The sequence below is a fragment of the Gossypium hirsutum genome, chromosome D11 (assembly GCF_007990345.1).
Source record: "Gossypium hirsutum isolate 1008001.06 chromosome D11, Gossypium_hirsutum_v2.1, whole genome shotgun sequence".
NCBI classification, from domain to species: Eukaryota; Viridiplantae; Streptophyta; class Magnoliopsida; order Malvales; family Malvaceae; genus Gossypium; species Gossypium hirsutum.
This window is the reverse complement of record NC_053447.1, coordinates 15,840,648-15,861,732: the sequence shown is the minus strand read 5'-3', so window position 1 is coordinate 15,861,732 and position 21,085 is coordinate 15,840,648. Positions and strand designations below refer to the sequence as shown.

Below are 21,085 nucleotides of genomic sequence, written 5' to 3'. Positions count from 1 at the left end.
TGTACAAGGTTTTAGATTGAATTAAAGACATAAAACTTTATGTTTTTATAAATGAGGTTCGAATATATATTTATATGATTATAAGTTATTAGTACTTGAATTGGATTGAAAATATGATTTGCAAACTCATTTATGTTTCAGTATGGACTACGGTGAATATGTGTTTGCTATTAATAAATATTTGAGGAATTATTCTGTATATGAGAAATTGAGATTTCAGGTTTTAAAACCTAGCAGGCTAAGTGCCGGTGATCTAAATCAGGTTATAAACCTAGCAGGCTAAGTGCCGGTGATCTAAATCAGGTTATAAGCCTAGCAGGCTAAGTGCCGGTGAACTGAATCAAGCTATAAGCCTAGCAGGCTAAGTGCCGGTGAACTGAATCAGGCTATAAGCCTAGCAAGCTAAGTGCCGGTGATTTGAATCAGGCTATAAGCCTAGCAGGCTAAGTGCCGGTGAACTGGATTAGGCTATAAGCCTAGCAGGCTAAGTGCCGGTGATCTAAATCAGGCTTTAAGCCTAACAAGCTAAGTGCCAGTGAATCTGTTTAAATTAAGTAATTATTTGCATTAGGTATATATATGATTTTGGTTATATGTAATGGATAAATATATGAACATTTGTTTCTAAGTATTTGATGAGCATATAAACGTTCGAATCTTTGTGTTTAGTGAGTATATATATATGTTGGTTATCATGAAATTGTTGGATATATATATGTGTATGCACTCGACATATGTGGATTATAGTAAAAATATATATGTGCATTCGGCACATGTGGTTGATAAGTATAAGTATATGCTTTTGGCATAAGTATTTGAATAATATATATGCATTCAATGAAGTGCAAGCGATAAGCACATATATGCATTTAGATATATGCAGGTGATAAACACATATATACATTTAGTTATAATAAGTGTATATACATTTGGAGCTAATATTTGTTAAGCATATATGTATATAAGCATTCGGCTATTCATGTTTATGGTGAATTTACATTCGGTTTTAAGAGTTGATAATTAAGTATGCTTTTGACTATATGTAATAGTTAACATATATAGTATTTGCGAATTCATTAAGAGTATAAGGAAATTACATAATTATTTTATAATTTCTGTTATGCTATAGACTTACTAAGCTATAAAAGTTTACTTTGTTTGTTTATGTATTTCTGATTTTTAGACTTAAGATCAAGCTTCAAGCTCGGGGATCGTCAGCAAGTTCATCACTCTATCTACTGTCTCAGTATTAAACTGTTTAAATTTTAACTTTGGCATGTACAGGCTAGATAAATGTTTTGGAAAGTCGTACTTTGATATATTGTATATGAAATTAATAGCCATACGAAAATGGCTTATTTTCTTATGGTTTAACGGGATCAAAATGTTATGTTTTGTTTTAAAAAGGTTAAAGTAAAATTTATAATTATACTTACTTAAAATTTCGCTAAGCTTAATATATTTCCATTTATATATATACAATGCTTATATTTTGATTTAGAAATAGTTGATTTAAACATGTATTCAAACGAATTGCATATCAATGTTAAATTCTTGAATTCTATTGAACGTTTGTATTGAGGTGTGTTTTGTTCAATAATGCCTTGTAACCCTAGTCCAGCGACGGATAAGGGTAAGGGGGTGTTACATTTGTAGAACTTTCTCTTCTGAGAAACCTCTTCTTATCACTTGGTGATCTTTGCTTGTCTGTTCATTGAAGCTTTGTGACCAACACGACATCCTGTCATTTTGTTCAATCAATGTTTTGACAACGAAATCTGAAGGGATAGTCTTAGTCTTTCCCTTCTTAGATATTTAAACCTTTAAATTTGGTGCGTTCTAAACAATAGTCCTGTTTCAGGTTCTTGTATTATTTAGAAACTTCTAGACTAATATGCAAAACTTCCTTTGTAAAAGTATTATTAGTCCATTAATCATTATTCCAATGCAACATGATTGAAAAAGATCATAACGATGGATAAAAATAGAATTGATTTGAGAGCCTAGCTCGAAATAAATTATCAAGGATAGCAAGAATAAAAGAGGAATTGATTGGAACACGTATCTTGAAAAAGAATGAAGTATTCCAAGAACAAAAAATTCAATATAAATAGCATAAATATTAGGTGCCCCAGATATCGCAGCTTGAACTTCTCTTTACAAACTCTTTGAAAGACCATTCTGAGTTTGACATTTGTTTAGGAGATCTACAGGACTTTGTCAATGCCCTAAGATGTCACCTACCCTTTCCTGTTGACTTAATTATAACAAGATCACCTCATGCCCCAATCTGATCAAAATTTCAGCTGCTTTGGTCATCTTATGTCCCATTCTGATCAAAATTTGAGCTGTCTTTTTTTTATTTTTCAACTCAAATCCTCTTTGGTCTCAATGCGCCCTTTGCGGGTTTTCACTTTGGCATCTCCTTTTTCTTTTCTTTTTGTTCTTTTTCTTTTTCTTTTTCTTTTCTTCTTCTTTTTCTAAACTCATAGGGTTAGGCATGTCCTTATTATCCCTTCTGATCAAAATCAACGTTTTTCTATATAAGGCCTTCCACATAAAGTCCTTCTCAGTTTCGCATGAAGCTCTTTTTGTATGGGAAGGATCTTCTTCAATACCAGGTCCCTCTTATGGAATTCTCTAGGGTGAACTTTTTTTTGTGAGCCCGTATCATTTTTTTTGGTGCATTTGACCATGATGGATAACTTTAAAACTTTCTCTTCAATCGAGATAGGATCCAAAAACTCAGAGAGAAGAAATTTTGACTTCGATGGGAAAAACTGCGATAGGTCAAAGTGAAAGGCGTTGCCCGATAGAGGTTTTTTTATCTCACCGTTTATTTTGGGGCGATATGGTGTTAATCTTGAACAGACTGCAAACTTTTGATATCGTGTCGTTGTTCAAATTTGATGCACTGTCAGATATGATCCTTTTTAGCATTCCATACTAACATATGTTTTTTCAAGGATTTGCTGATTGTCGACTTCGTGACACTGGCATATAAAGCAGCTTCTATCCACGAAGATAAATCGATGACCACTAGAATTTTTTGGTGAGATCGACCTAATGACATTCATGCCTCACATAAGGAGAAGTCATGGATTTCATTGATTCTTTGTAGGGTAAGATCTATTTTTCATCTTGTTCTACCATCCTTAGTAAGTCCGGAGATAGGCTATAATCTATGTCATCTTCAAAGTCAAAAGATCCCTCTAAACACATGTCTCACTCAAAAGGAGATTCTGAGTCTGTAGCAGCGTCACTCATGTCATTGATATCTAGGGACCTATTATAGGTACAAAAGAATGTATAAAGAATATATGAACTTATGAGTCATTATTTGTTCAGTATGATTGTGAATGAATGAATGAATGATATGGAAGAAAAAGAATGAAAGATTAAAAATAATTATTCATAAAGAATGAAAGAATATTGTCTCAAAAATGATCGTAAAGATATATTTCATTAAAATAACGATGTTCAGACATGAGCCTATTCACAAAAGAGTTCTTATTGCCTCTAGGCTAAAAGTAACAAGTGTGTTCCAAATATTACTCTGAGCAAGCTCTAAATACTACAGGGATTTCTTCTGCAGTCCAATTATTCAGATCACTCCCAAGTTTATAAGGGCGAGTATCTAACAATGTCCCTTTTCAATTGCGTCTTCATATATGGCATTGACGTGAATGTTTTCCAACACTTTTTCATACATCCCTTTCACCACATTATCAATATGATTGGGTAGCAAATTTTCTGCATTAGGTAAGTCATCGAACTTGACAATGCCATATTGATGAATCTTTCAACTAACTTTTTGAATGTGGTGCAATTTTCTATAGAATGCCCCGTAATTCCCGCATGATAATCACATTGTGCATCCGCATCGTACCATTTGGGGTACGGAGGTTGTAAAGGCTTCAAGTAGAAAGGGGAAACAACATGTGCATCAAATAAACTCTGATACAACTCTCAATATGACGTTGGGATTGGTGCAAATTGAGACTTCTCAATGTTGTGCTTTGTGCCAGATTTTTGTCTTGAGGGGTTCTGATGCCTAGAAGCAACCGTCTTTGGCTGGCTTGTGGTAATCGACTTTGAATAACCCTCGTTATACCTACTCGCATTATTCACCTCATTTTTTCTCTTTCTCGGGGCCATTAAAGTATTGATTTGAGAGTTCGACTCTTGCCCTTTCCATTTGTAATGATCTCTAAATTATTTTGAAAACTCCACTCTAGACTGCTTTATTCTCGCTAGATCATCAAGGATAACGGGATTAGTTAGATTTCCCCTAAGGTTGGAACTCGAGCCTGTCGCGAGATTCACCGATATCAAGGTACTGGTCTGGTATTGTGGTCGAATGTTAACAGTTACCCTTTATGAATATGTATTTGGTTGTGTTTGGATGTTTGTTAGGGTAAAGCCTGGAGGATATGCAGGGTCCTCATTATCATCCCCAAAGTGGACCACTGGGTTCTTTCTTTTTTCTAACCCTTTAGCCAATAAATGGCTCATCATATTTCTTTGGAATTCTATCAGCTGATTCCTCATATCTTGTTGAAATTTGGTCAATTGCTCTTGCATATGTATTTGCATTTGCTCTAATCTCTCTAACCTTTGGTCCATTCCTTTAGTTTCTGTTCGGATAGCGCAAGAGTGTTGGTTTGGTAGGTTGGTTTCCATTGACTCTTAAATGATTTTGTTTAATTAGGGTCTTTTAGTGAAATTTGATGCATGCAATGAAATGTAATGCAGATGCATGAATACAAAAAAAAACGTTGACTCTGATTCAATTCCATTTAGAAAACTTTACTAAAAAATAAATTTCTTTACATAAAATAGATGCATGTACGGCCTTGCCTTCATACTCTAAGAAACAACATCGATCATTTTCTTCATCCGGATGTTAAAATGAATCTCATGAAATGCCACTACTAACTCATTCTTGCTTGATCCTGGTTGTGATCCATCATCTGCTCATCCTCGTAATGCTTATCAGCTTCTTTAAAAAAGTCGAAATATCGGCTACCCTCAAATAATTAGCTTGAATCTTTGGGCCACGAAGTAAAGTCATGTACTTTTCCATCACCCTTATTTTGCTGTGTTTCTTGGGATATATTCGGGTAGCCATATTATCTTCTATTTTATCAAAAAAATCATTTTTCCATGACAAGCTTTCTAATTTAGTAATCAAATTTGAATCAACACATTTTTTCTAAGATGAAAATGCAATGCAATCATAACTAAAACAAAACAAAACGAAACGGATTAGTACAAAGCAAAAGCAAACAAGAAAAATAGAGTACCTATTTGAGTAACCACTAAGGGTTTGAAGTGGCTCTACCTAGGGTGGGCTCCTAAGGTCTTCTACATGTGGTTTGGTTCTAAAACAAAGGTACCCGAACCAGCAGATTCCTCGATCCTCACCCATCATAGGCTCATATAGACCGAGTTCAGTTCAGGGGAATACATTTCCCTATGGCCATGCGGAGATGAAAAACTCACGAAGACATAGGTACGAATGTATCTCGGAAGCGATTCACTAACCCATGCGGAGGTGAAAACCTCACGAAGGCGTAGTTTCTCACTCTCACTTAAAAGGGTGTGACCAACGGTCATGCAATGCAATGTGCAGAAATATACCAAAACTTAAACTAACATAGCAATTATAAACCACAATGATAAATATCATAATAAAGACGGATAAAATGTAACGAAGGGATCGTATATTTAAATTAGGTTTTCAATCTTTGACAAAAAAGACAAAAAAATAATCAACTCATGGCTTGACTCTCTTATTTTGAGGTCCCCAGCGGAGTCGCCAAGCTGTTGACACCATTTTTTTGATAAAACGGGGTCGACTTGGATTTTAAAAATGAAAACGAAAATGGGATTCGCCACCAATCCTTTTTGATGAGGTGTGATTGGCTCACCTCGAAAAGTGGTTATTTTTAACAAACGATTTAATTTTATTAAAACAACGATATTGGTCCACGAAATTCAAAAAAAGGGTTCGGGAGTCAGTTACGCACGAGGAAGGATTAGCACCTTCGATATGCCCAAAATTGGTACCTAGTAGATTACTTAATGTCTCAGTGTCGAAAATTGAAAATTTTAAAGATATTTAAAATACAATCATTTATTGAAATGTTAAAAATTTTTGGGAAAAGGGCATATTTTACGTTATTCGAGAAAGTGAATTATATCTAGCAAGTTAGGACACAATGTCTTGAATTCCCGATGCGCGAATGAATGCCAAAAATTTACTTATTTAAAAAGATATTTAATTATCTCGGGTTTAGAAAATGGATCATGCCCAGTAAGTTAGGACACGATCTTTTCTTAATTCCCGAGATCGTTTAAAAACTTAAGGAAAAAAAGGATAATGCCCAGTAAGTTAGGACACGATCTCTTCTTAATTCCCGAGATCGTTTAAAACTTGAGTTTGAAAATATTCGTGTATTTAGATTTGTTGCGAAAATCGAAACCTAGTAAGTTAGGGTACGACCTTCTCGAATCTAAACACAAGATTTTGCTTATTCAAAAATCATAATTTATGCATTGAATAAAATTAATCTAACACGAAATAGCAGAAATAAAACACGGTGTTAATACTTGTAACAAAACAATAATGAATTCGATAATGTAAGCATAAATAATACGAGCAATAGCAACGAAGATAAGTTAAATAAAAAGACAAATCAATAACATACAAAACAACAAATATATAAACAAACAAAATTAAAACATTCTTTCAAAATATCAATAAAAACGTAAATAAATAAATGGATAAATAAAATGTATAAAATTATAAAAATATAAAAAATATAAGTATGTATATATATGTATGTTTATGAAAATAAAAACATGTATATAGATATATATAGATATGTAAACAAATTATAAAGTATATAAAAAATATATAAGTATGTATATGTACATATATATGTAAATAAGTTATAAAAATATGTACGTGTATATATATATATTATAAAAATATATGTATAATGTCTATATAAAGTATGAAGTATAAAAGTGTAGGAGTATGTATATATATATGAATCAAAGATATGTATGTATATATATAATTAAATCTAAAATTAAAAAGGTATAAATAAGTAACTAATAATAACCATGGTAATAGTAATAACAATATTAAAAATAACAATAGTAAAAATAATGATAACATTATTAAAATTGATTGATCTAATAGCAAAATATAACAAAAAAAGGACTAACTTAAACTGAAAACTGAACTTTGGGGGCAAATCTGTAAATAAAATAAAAAGGGGATCCTTCTGAACGCGCGCATAACATAGAGGGATCTAAAGGGAAATTTTTCCCTCTCTCCCAAAACGACGTCGTTACAGCAAAGACCAAATTGAAATCGCTGAAAAATCGTGGGGTAAAATTAAAAAATAAAGATACTTGATTGTAAAACCATTGAAAAGTGGAAGGGTTGAAAGCGCAATTAGCCTTTCTGCTAAAAAACGCTCAGATCCTAGCCTGGAGCAGGTCTGCCAAAATGACGCCGTTTTGGTGCCTGAGAGGCCTGCCCAAAACGACGTCGTTTATGGGGCCTAAAAAACTTAAGTTTTTTTTTTTAAATTCATTTTCATTTTTTCTCTAAAAAAATACCGAAATACTCTCCCCCCTTCTCAAAAAAAAACCAGAAATCGGCCTGAGCACCGGCCATCGCCCGTTGTGCCATCCGCCAGTCACCGGCGCTGGCGCCACCTTGTGTCGCGGCTGGGAAGCCGAAAAGCTTCCCCTTTTACACTGAATTGTCCCTCCGACACTCCGGCGTCGTCAAATAGGTAAAAAAACTCTTTTTATTATTTAATGCTTCAAAAATAATATAAAAAATAAAGAAATAAAGAAAAAACAATCACCTTTAAAAAACTGATATCTGTTTTTCATTTCTCTTTGTTTCTTTTGTTTTTTTTAAAAAGAACCCCCCCCCCCGCCATTACATTTTTCAAATGGCTTTTTATAGCCATCTTTTACAATATTTTTATATTATTTCTTGTCATTTCTTGCAGGTCACTTAAGGGTAGTGGAGCAGTGGTGGTAACGGCGGCTAGGGCAGGCCTAGGTGTGGCGGCAGCAAGCTAGAGGGCAGAAGGCCCTAGGTGCGGTGCACCTAGGGTTTTGTTTATTTTTTGTTTTTTCTGTTATGGGTTATTAGGGTTTGATTTGGGCTTCTTGTTAATTGGGCTGAGATTTGGGCCATGGGGATTTTGGGCTTGAGGTAGACTGAATTGGGCTCATTTGGGCTGGTGGGTTAGGTCTAGGTGGGTTGGGTTTAATTTGGTTTGGGTTTTGGGCCCCGGGCTAAAATTGGGCTTGTAAAATATTATTTATACTCAATGTTGCGTTTACATGGACTGATTATTTAACTAGCAGACAAAGTACAAGATTATTTAACTACATAAACAATATAATTGTTTTATCTTTAACTTAATGAGTAAATATTTATCAAAACAACGTAATTTTGCCTTTTAACTTAATAGTTTTGACTTTTAATTTTAGAAAAGGTAAACATTTATCAAAACGATGTAGTTTTGCCTTTTCTTATTCGGATTTTCGAATAACTCGAATTGTGTAATTCATATTCGAGTTAAACCAAAAAACTTAATTTTTTTTATTCGGGTTGATCTGAATAACTTGATTAACTCAAATAACTCGAACTATTTAATTCAAAATTTAAATTTTTTATCAAGTTTTTCTAATCGAATCAGATTTTGCTCACCCCTAGTTAAATCAACCTTCCATGATCATAAATCTATAAAACCTACATGAAAAAAAGACTAAATTACCTTAAATTTTGCTTGGTCGAATGCTTTAAAAGCTTGGAAGGTTTTTTTTTTAGTTTCAAAAATGGTGGACGGTGGGATGATAGAAAAAGATGATGGTTTCTCTACTCACTTCACTTTTATACATAGATTATAGGTTAATTAACTTTGGTTAATTTTTTTTAATTAAACTTTATTATTCCTTTATTAATGACTAATCTTTCTTAATGTTTTCCACCATTATCATCTACTATCTCATATTTACTATTGGTTTATTTTCCATTTTTGTTCATTGAATGATTTCATCAAGTTTTTTTAATTAAAATTCTATAGCGATTAGACTTTTATAATTTAATCCATGAGCTTTAATTAACCATTTAATCAACAAAATTATTTGATCATTCTTTAACGTTTTTCTATATTAACTTTGTAAATATTTCTAATTTATATTTATGGACTTGATTTACGAAAATGAGATTTCAAGACCACATTTTTTGGTACCATTGAAAATCGAGTTGTTACAATTTCATCCAATTAATTTATTTTCTCAACTCAATTCTATTTTCATCAAAGTCATTACGACTTCATCATACCAAAATCTATGAGGATATATTTAATTGCCTCGTTCAATAAAACTGTGTTGATTGATTGATTTAATTTTGACTTCAAATTTCAAGTATTTAATTATAATAAATTAAATAATAACTCAAAAAAATTAATTTCATCTCTACGTCATCTCTTGTTCTTAGTGGGAAAGCGCATTCAGTACAGATAGTGATACACGCAATCTATTTCTCTTTACTGTTGTTTTCATTCATTTAATTGTATTGATACTTGATAACTCTCATATTTAGAGTTAATTATAGCTCTATAACATTTTAAAAGATGATTTTAGCATTTATGTTAGGTTTATTACATTTTATTATTTTTTCAGCTTGATTATATTTTATTTGATTTTTATTATTTTTAGAGTTAGTTTGGATTTACTTTCTACTTTCCTCTATACATTGTAGGTTTTGAATGAATAATGGAATGCTTGGAGTATAGAGTAAAAAGTAGTGAAGAGAGGGCAATCAAGCACAATCTTCAATTCAGAATTTCCAAACAAGCAACCTGCCCCACCACAATTATGCATCCAATGGAGAGAAAAGATTAAAACCCTAAAAATAAGAAGTGACGTGATTTAAAAGGAAAATGGGGGAAGTAAAGAATCAACTTGGAGGCTAAGAAACAATTCTCTCACACCAATGAGGACTTCAAGCTTGCAAAGATGAGAAGAAGAAGAAAAAGAGATTTGGAGCACTCGGCATGAATTCAATAATTATTTTTCTTTCTAGATTATTTCTTTTTACTTTTTATCGATGCAAGTTAGTTGTGAATCTCTTTTTGTGTGGTTTTCTTAAATCAACTTGAATTAAACTCTCTTTTCTTGGAACAACAATGGATCATATTTCTTAGTTGATTAATTAGTTTCTCTTCAATTGTTTCGATTTCTGCTAATTATTTATTTAGTCTTGTACTTATTTAATCTGCTTGTCTGATCATCAAGTAGTATTAATATAATAATCTTGATTTGTCTTGGAAGAGAAATTTAAGATTTAAAACTCGACTAAATAGATTAGGGTTAACTTAGTAGCACCGACGAATGAGTTAATTTACAACTAGGATAAGAATGTATCTTATGCCCTAATCAACCCAATAGGTCTATTCGTAGTGATTTCGTTCAACTTGCCTAGCATAGTTAGTGGGAAGGGGAAGTAACTTAATTAGTTACCGGAAGAGATCTAGTTAATGTCATTGAATCCTGGGTTAGTAATTACTTGGATTGAACAATTGAATAAAAGATAATTGATTATCTGAATTAAGTGAAGTTAGAGTTCCAAGATCTTAAAATTGATTGAGAAACTCATTAATTTTCATTGTTTTAGTTAGATAAAATCTCTTTAATTTGTTAGTTTAATTTTAGCAGTAATTATAATTTATTTTATTGATCCAAATTGGATAAAATTGAATAGTTAGTACTTAGTAGCTTATAATTTGGTCCTCATGGGAACAAATAAATTGTACTTTATTACTTGATTCGACACGTGCACTTGCATAACGAATTTTCACACATCAATTTTACATGCAATTTGTTTTGGGTTATGTTGAGCTAGCAAATGAACAGTTGGACATATGTAACTAGGCTAAAATAAATTGTAATTAAGTTCTACTCTTTGTCTATTAATTATAATATTATTTAATTATTAAGTTCGTCCAATGACATTGTCATAAGTGTCTTACCCTCATAGGAAATCTTTAACCTCTTTGGGTTAAATTTGTACACCCTATATGATCTTATTTTATATCATGGTAACCATTAGATCTTCTTCTATGAAAAAGTCAATTACAAATAGTAATTAAATCATTTGTCTTTGACAAATGACCCGTGGTCACATTATTTTTCTATTTATCGTGTAATGCCAATGAAATGATATAATTTATTATTGGACTACGAATTCCACTATTGTAAATAAAGCTATGGCATGCAAAAATTATATATCCAATGTACCAACTTTCGGCTTTATTATTTTTTTGAACTCGGGATTTCTATACATCATAATTTACAAGTCACGCACGCATAGTCAGTCACTTATTCAGGATTAAAGTAAGTCATATTATGAACATCACAAGTGAATTAATCCACAATAAATCCAGGATTTATTCAACTTGGGTCATATCATATGTATTGTCAATCTAGACAATCACATCTATATCTCTCTATCTTTTAGTAGTCAATCATTTTGATACCCAAGACAATGCATCTCCCCTATTGGTCTTGATAGACAATATAATAATTCTTAAATTAGTTTACTCAGTTTTGATTCGTCAAACTACGAAACTTTTAGATTAAATACAAATATAAATTGTTTTCTTGTATTATGATCCAACCATATAATCTAACTTAATATTAATTAAAGATTAAGTAACTAGAGGTGATCATGAGTTGGGCTAGCCGGATAAAAATGAGAGGGTTCGGATAAAAATATAGGCTCAAAATATAGGTTTGGGTAAAAAACGAGACCCGTTTAGAAAACGGGATGGGCCTCGAGTAAAACTTTTGTCCTGAGCCGGCTCGGGCCGGCCCGAATTATATATTAGATATTTTTTTATTATTATTTTTAATCAAATATATATTAAATATATACTTTTTTAGTGTTGTAAAATTTAATATGGATCGGCCCGGGCTGGGCTCGGGCTTAGCAATTTTCTTTCGGGCCGGACTTGGATAAATTTTTAGGCCCATATTTCAAGCTGGACCTAGGCCTAAAATTTCTGTCTAGACCCAGCCCAAACCCGGCCTGATCCATGATCATTTATAAGTAACCAATGAGTTCATATTTATGTAAATTATGAAATTTTATTAAACTAACCTATCTGGTTTAACTACTGTTTCAACTGGTTTTAATATTTAAATAAATAAAATTATGAAATTGATAAAAAATTATAAATATTAAAGTGGAAACTGGGAAGTCTGGAACGATTCAATCTATCATTCCAACTTTTATTCTTTTATAATTTTATCTATAATCAATGCAATGCAACTTTCTTTTTTGGCCTTTCCATTTGCTAATAAATTTATTTTATTTGAAATTGAAATCAATCACCATAATAAATTAATCCGCGAGGAGGAAAAGTGCGAGATGAATCCGCTAGGGAGGAAGGTGCGACATACGGCTAAAGCTTTGGTGCATGCTGACTCTGTCGAGTTAGGATGGCAAATTTGTTTAGTTCCTTTATTAGTCGATGATGGTTTTGATGTATTTAGGTGTTGATTGAGCTGATTAGTCAGTTTATCTATGTGTGCAAGTAATATTTTACGAGTTTAAGTTTACTTAGCGGTAGTAGGTAGTAATTGGTAGGTTGATTGATTTAAAAACTTGTTAAGCTTTGTCGAAAGTAATACAGATAAGTTCAGCAACGTTTTTGCTGTTGTTTTTTGCTCCTTTGTTCTCTGTTTTTCAATCGATTAGATTGATATTTTAATTAACAAAAAGAATTACTAGTAAAGGATATAAATAAATAATGTATGCTGAACTTCATTTCCATTTCTCTTCATCATTTTTCAACAACCCTTATTCCATGTCCAACGTATATTCCAACATCAGTATAAAAATATGATACCCAAGACCTTCCAGAAAACCTTAAAGACTTAAATTCTAGTAAAATAAATAGCTTTCAATCATTGACCTGGAGTTACCGGCATGGAAAGAATGAAGAGTAGCACAGCACGGTTCATAGTTGGGTGAGATCCTTGGTGTTGAAGTATAAGTAACTGGTCTTGCCAGAAGCTGTAGTTCTAGGAATTGGGGAAAATCCCGCATATTCCTTCTCTGACTTTGTTAAACATACTTTGGCTACACTACTAAAGCTATCATGTTTCTTCATAAAAGGCTGCTCTGCATACTCCTCCACTGGCATCCACTGAAGCAACAATTAATATAAAAGGAAACACCATTACTTGTTTTGTTTAACAATTTTTTAGATAATGGTTAAGCTCATCACTCAGCCATTTGCTTCCCAACTTAAACCATCCTATTCCTATTCCTACTCCTATGTTAGAAAAAAAAAGATCTTTATCCACTATCCATTAAATGGTGCTAAATGCCACAATTATGTTACTTCAATTTCCTTATATTATGTGTCCCCTGCATATTTAGGCATTGGTATAAATAAAGGGAATGAGAAAGCCCAGTGGTGGCTGCATGTTTGTTTGGAACTATTGTGTTATCTCTATCACTCACATCTTTCCATAGTCTAAATCAAAGCATGGCGAATGGTTCAGATATATACAACCTTCACCTATGTTATCTCCTCTACTCTCTGTAATCCATAAGCCATGCCATATTCAAATTATAGACCCTTGTTAGTTTTCCACCCGATAGGACCTATATACTAACTTATTCATGGGAGGGTTACAGCCATGTTGATTACTGCTTTGCTCCAGCTAAGCTGATTTTGTCCAGTAAGAACTATTCTGATCAGCTAATAGGGTCCTATTGCTACCAGCATATTCATCATAATTGTCCATAGGAATGTACCTGGGCAGCTTCAATCTCTGTATCTTGCTTCTGGATGTCAAACGAGCGTGGACGTAACATACAAACAAAAAGTAAATCTGATTTTGTAAAGAATGACTTGTGACTTTGCCTGTATTTTGGGGAACAAAAAAGCAGCAGTTAGGACTTGAGTCTAAATCTCTAAAGCAACCAGAAAATTGATATTACTAGCATGAGATTGTTATGAGCAGGATCTAGTCACAGGTCTAGACGAGAAAGAATTCTTGCTTCGACCTATGGTTACTCAAAAGGCAGATTTGTCCTTGATTGAACTCCCTTCCCAAACTAACGTTTGTGATAAAAATAAACTGCTTGCCTTATTTCATATTAGCAGCCTTTTTATAGGCTGTTAATTACAAAGGGAAAGTCCTAATAGAATTCCTAGTAAAGTTTATAAGGAAATAAAAAACCTAATATAATAAGTAAAACTAAAAACTCCTAAAGAAATTAAATAAATCTAAAACTCTAATTCCTATTCCCTCTCTGATATTGGTTTCCAATGAAAACATCCACATCATTACTCCCCCTCTTGGAGTTGAGCTTGTCCTCAAGCTCAAATTCAGGATAAGCTGCTCGAAAACTATCAATTGGTTCCCAAGTGGCATCTTCTCAAGGACATCCTGCCCATTGCACTAATAGTTCCCGTCGACCTCGATTAAGCCTGGTTTTAATAATAGCTTGTAGAGTAGGCAAGGTCTTGCCATCATATACTAAGGGCAAGTCTCCTACCGCATCTGGTTGAGGTCCCTTGTATTCTTTAGGGAAAGAAACATGGAATACATCATGTATTCTGTTGCCTGTAGGTAATTCAAGCTGATAGGCCACTGTTCCTATTTTGTTCAAGACCTTAAAAGGACCAAAATATTTTGGCAACAACTTGTGATGCTTCTGTTTAGTTGTCGTCAATTGTCGATATTGCTGAAGCCGTAACCAAACCCAATCCCCGACTTTAAAATTCAACTCTCTATGCCCCAAATCATAAGTGTTCTTATCCTGAGCATTTTGTAAAAGTGCATCCCTATCTTGTAGAGCCTTATCCACAGCTTCAATCCTTGTAGAACCAGCTGAATAGGAGAGAAGTCGAGGTGGATCCCTACCATATACTAATTGGAAAGGGGTGGCCCTTAGGGCAGTGTGATATGAGGTGTTGTAGCAATACTCAGCCCATGGAACACAATCGACCCACTGTCGTGGACAATCACTAGAGAGGCATCGTAGGTATATTTCCTTGTTTGGTTAACTACCTTTGTCTGACCATCAGATTAGGGATGGTATGCTGAAGAAAAAGCGAGCTTAGAACCACTTTGACGAAATGATTCCTTCCAAAATAGGCTGAGGAAAACTTTATCACAGTCCGAAACTATGGATTTCGGCAAGCCATGAAGTCGGAATACCTCTGCAAAGAAGACGGTAGCAACAGATATAGCAGTAAACGGATGGGACAAGGGTAAAAAATGAGCGTACTTCTATAGTCTATCCACAACCACCATAAGTACCGATTTCCCTTTTACTTTGGGTAAACCCTCAACGAAATCCATAGAGATATCAGGCCAAACATGTTGTGGTATTGGAAGGGGTTGAAGTAAACCTGCGGGCTATAAATTTTGTCATTTGTGGCGTTGGCATACTAAACAATGTTGCACAAATTCTGAGGTTGCAAGCTTCATTCCTTTCCACAAAAATCTTAACGAAGGCGATGCAATGTTTTCAATCCCCCTTCATGTGTCATAGCATGTATAGAGGAAATAATAGTGGGAATAATTGGTGAGGTAGGTAAAAGGTACAGCCTCTCTTTGAAGAAAATCAACTGATCTTGTGTGACCCAATCGGACCCCAATTCTCCTTGTAGAATTCTTTGCTGGAGTTGTAATAATTCTGGAGAAGCTTCTATTTCTTGTCTGATGGCTTTAAGAATTTCAACTTGAGGGAATGAAACAGTCATGAAGTGTGGTAAGTCTTTGTCTTTTCTAGATAAAGCATCTGCAGCTCTATTCAACTTTCCTGCTTTATACTCCACTCGGAAATCAAACCCCATTAGCTTGCTGATCCAATGTTGTTGTGGGGATGTCGTAAGTCATTGGTCTAACAAGTATTTAATACGGAAGTGATCAATACGAATGAAGAAGTGTCTTCCCCAAAGATAGGGTCGCCAATGAGTCACTGCATTTGCCAAACCAATTAATTCACGTTCGTAGGCAGCCAAATTAAGGTGTCGATCTGTAATCTTGCAACTGAAAAAGGCAATAGGGTGTCCCTTTTGTTGCAGTACGGCTCCAAACCCGCTATCCGAAGCATCACATTCGACCACAAATTCCTCCACAAAGTTGGGTAATTGCAAGATTGGGGCTGCTGAAAGAGAAGTTTTTAATTGGTTGAAAGCAACATCAGCTTCTTTAGTCCAGTTGAAGGCATTTTTCTTTAGAAGAGATATTAAGGGTCCGACCACTTGTCCATAATTCTTGATAAATTTTCTGTAATATCCTGCCAACCCAAGAAAGCCTCGTAGAGCCTTGGTAGTTTTAAGAGTTGGCCAATGGGTGACATCTTTAATTTTAGTGTGATCAACCTCGACTCCCTCACCATGGATGACATGACCAAGGTAGGTTACCTAAGACTCTCCAAAGAAACACTTGGATTTCTTTAAGAAGAACATGTTATCCCGCAAGAGTTCAAAAACTAATCTTACATGATGCATATGTTCAGTCCATGTTTTGCTATAAATTAATATGTCATCAAAGAATACCAAAACAAACTTACGCAAGTAAGGGTGAAAAATGTCATTCATCAAACTCTGAAATGTGGAAGGGGCATTGGCAAGCCCAAATGGCATGACAAGAAATTCAAAGTGTCCATGGTGGGTTCGGAAGGTTGTCTTTTTCACATCTGTAGTTGCCATTCTAATTTGAACATATCCCGACCGTAAATCCAATTTTGTAAAATGCTTTACCCCATTAAGTTCGTCCAACAATCATCCACTACAGGAATCAGATATTTATCTTTAACAATGCAAGCATTAAGCTCTCGGTAATCAATGCAAAAACGCCATGACCCGTCATGTTTCTTTACCAGGATTACCGAAGAAGAGAATGGTGATCTACTGGGTCGAATGATTCCTTGTTGTAACATTTGATCACACTGTTTCTCAATCTCATCCTTTTGAAAATGTGGATATCGATGGTTACATTTGCGGTTGGGAGGCAACCCAGACGGTTCTTGGAATAAATGCATAAATTCTACCTGTAGTTTATCCAATACTATATTAGTTAAATCCTGTCCTTGTATCAAACTAAGTCGTGGAACTTCCTCTAGGTGCTGCCCTTGCCATAGTATCTTCTTTTTGTTTATTGCAAATTGCATAGTTAAGGAGCTGAAATCCCATAAAATCAGACCAAGGGTACACAACCATTTAACCCCCAAAATCACATCAAACCCTTCTAATGGTATTGTATAAAAATCAGCTTGAAAGTTGTCATTGGCCACGATGAACTGTACTGATTTACAAATGCATATGCTAGGAACCCATTCTCTATTTCCCACACACATACTTGCAGCCCAGATTTTTTTTGTATTTTCAGTCCCAATCTTGGCACTAGACCTTCATGTAGAAAGTTATGTATACTGCCCGAATCAACGAGAACTAACACTGTTTTTCCTGACACCTTTGCTGTTAGTTGCATAGTAGATGAATTGCAAGTTCCTTTAATGGCATGTAAAGAAATTTCAAGATCATCTACCTCATCATCTTGCTCATCTTCAATATCTGGTACTTCTATCCAAAATAGCCTTTTACATCTGTGTCCCATGGAGTAAGACTTATCACAATTATAACACAATCCCTTAGCCCTTATTTCCGCCATTTCTGCTCGTGCCAATCTCTTGATAAATGGTACGAAAGAACCTATTTTGTTGTTATTCCCCATTGGTTTCGTTGTTTGTCCTCCTCCCTTTGCAAAGCTCTTAGTTGTTGGAATAATTGAAGTGCTGCCACCGTTTTGGGAAGCTAACCAGTTTAGATTGGTTTAAGATAACACCTTGGAAGAGACTTTTTGTTTACGTTCAAAACCTCGAGCCATATTCCTTGCAACTCTAAGGTTTCCCGGATGTTGCATCTCAATATCAATTATAAGTTCCTCTACCAATCCGGCAGTAAGAAGGTTTACTTGTTGTCGAGGTTTAAGATCAGTAGTCCTAGCCAATAGTGATTGAAATTGGCGTTGATATTCTTCTACCGTCCCAGTTTGTCTTAGGTTTGCAAGTTCCCCAAGGGATTATTACTCATAGGTGGCCCAAACCTGACATGACAACACTCTCTAAAGCGCTCCCAATCCAGATTTGCCTCCTCTTCGGATGAGTTTGGATGGGCAGTGCGTTTACCTGCAGTTAGTATAAAAACAGCAGTGGCAGTGAGATTAGATATTGTAGCAATACTGTAACGTGAGACAAAAAGTAAGCTAAACGACTGCACCGCACCCAATCACCCATCCAAACCCACCCTTCTTCGATTTGATAAAACCACAATTTTGCCTCTCCTAAGAGATGGAATGAAGCTAAGCCTACTTTGTCTTCTTCGTTGGTCCATTGATTGCCAAAAAAAATTTCGCATCTTTTTAACCATCCTAAAGGATCTCCAACATCATTATAAATGGGAAATTCCATCTTAGAGTATCACGGCACCATGCCCCCACCGTGTTGCGAATCAGAATTTCTTTTCTTGCCTCCACTGCTGCCATGTTCTTCATTATTTTTTTCTGAATCCCCTTTCATTGTCTTTTGGATCGAAAGAGATAACATCACCATCTGCTCCTCTAATGCTTGTTGCCTTGTAGCCATTTGTTCCATGAATGCCTCCAGCTTGGCTGTTAAAGTTTTTTCGTCACCCATGACAGCTAACTCCGATACCAAGTTGTTATGAGCCTTGGTGTAAGATCTAGTCACAGGTCTAGACGAGAAAAAATTCTTCCTTCGGCCTATGGTTACTCAAAAGGCAGATTCGTCCTTGACTGAACCCCTTCCCAAACTAACGTTTGTGATAAAAATAAACTGCTTGCTTTATTTCATATTGGCAACCTTTTTATAGGCTGTTAATTACAAAGGGAAAGTCCTAATAGAATTCCTAATTTAAAGTTTATAAGGAAATAAAAAACTTAATAAAATAAGTAAAACTAAAACTCCTAAAGAAATTAAATAAATTTAAAACTCTAATTCATATTCCTTGTCTGATATTGGTTTCCAATGAAAACATCCACATCAATGGTCTAACAAGTTCTTGGAAGCAAAACATTCTTTCAAACATGTTATTGCCTGAAGAACAATGAGTCAATCATTTTAACAAATATCTTATGTAGACAACCAATGGAACCATCAACAACAAATAGGAAAGCACATACCTGAATGCTAAAATTTCCACAAATTCAGTGTCAATCTGAAGGAAAAACAAAAGGAGACAGGGTCAGACTCATGGTTGAAATATATATGCCATTTCCTCACTTACTTACCCCTGTCTCTTCTTTAACTTCCCTTATTGCTGCCATAGAAATATCCTCACCCTACGGGCAGAAGTTGTCAGTTGAAGCCAAAAAAGATAAAAGGAAGAAAAAAAGCACCATATTTTTAGATAATTAACCTCATCAACAACTCCAGTAGGGAATTTCCAGACACCTGTGCCTTTGAACTTGCCACTCTTCTCTTGAACTACAAGCACCTAAATTTGAAGAAACTACCTTAGGTTTCCATAATAATAAACCGGTAACAAAAAAAGGGTTGAAGAAAGGGGTACCTGTCTTTTGTCATTCATGACAAAAGACTAATCCCAACGCGATGCGAGGCGTTTTTAGGAAGACTATTGGTAGATTTGCTGATCCAATTTACAAGCATTACATAATCTGGTTCCGCATGGTGGTATTTAAACCCTTCCTGATCAATTAACAAAGCAAGAACATGCCATGCCATTAAGAAAATGAATGAACTCAACCCCCATTCTTATGCTCTAAGTTCCCTATTTACCTTAACCGCCGGTTCGACCAGATTAGCAAGTTCGATAGGCAATTTAATCCAAACCGCCCTCTTTCCCTGCAAAATATTATCTAACAAAAATTCATGAATTTCAACTAAAAGCAAATGAACAGAGATATGAAATTACAGACTCGTTGCTTCCACTGCGATAATGAAGCCCTAAGTAAAGGAACGAAGGCCTCAGAATCCATAGTTTTCTCCATGTCTATAATGATGCCTCCGTATAAATCCTCGACCCCAGCAAGTAATTCAACCTGTTGGACTTCATTTCCAGGTACCATCTTCTTTTCAATTGCTAAAGTATTTGTTGAAGTCGACATGTATCTGACGGAGCTTAATGATTTGATATTATGCTGACCTCTAAGAATACAACCAGAAAAGAAAAAACAGATTTGATTAAATTAAAATTGTACGCTTCGATCCTTAGAAACCGCTATTCCCTCCATTAAATTAATCTCAACCAAAGCACCAATTTCAAGAAAATCAATATATATATATATCTAAACTGACACAGTAGGCAAAACCTATGAATAACTCAAGTAAGATAATAGAAAATAAGAAAACAATTGCAATACCCTTTGAGAGACAGAAAAACAAGACCCAAGAAAGAGTAAGAGTTGAAGAGTTACAAGACAAGATGATTGGGAATTGTTGAGGGTGATGATATTGATACTAGAGTGGAAGATGTTGAAAATAGTTCGAAGACAAGTTTGGGCATGTAAATCAGATAAAACAGATGTTAGAGGTAAAATCTCAAACTTCCTTCTTTGATTCGATTTTGTCTTTCCTACGAAGCAAGATGCGGAGAACTAACATGAAATATATGAACTGATGCAGTTGGATGATAAAAGACTTTGGCAAAGGAGGAAAACATTGGGAAAGCTAGTAGAAATTGAAATCAATGTGCAATGGACCTTTTCAAACATGATGTGTACTACTTCTGCCCTACCCTGATCAGATCAGGGCAACCGATCAAGTCGTTGATTCATACAATTAATTAATTAAATTATTAAAAAATTATTAAATTTCTCTCTTTAAAATTCGACTCAACTGAATTTTTTAACCTGGTACAATAAATCTCATGTCTCTCTTCAGTTAGTCAATCTAATTCCATTCAAACAACAATGAATTTAAGTTTTTATATATTTTGTACATTTGAAATTTAAGCTTTCCACTTTA

The 21,085-nt window shown here is 34.5% G+C and overlaps 1 pseudogene; it reads right to left on the bottom strand.

The window, feature by feature from the left end:
* Positions 1-12,854: 12,854 nt before the first annotated feature.
* Positions 12,855-20,832, bottom strand: LOC107912462 (nudix hydrolase 2-like; annotated as a pseudogene).
* Positions 20,833-21,085: the final 253 nt, after the last annotated feature.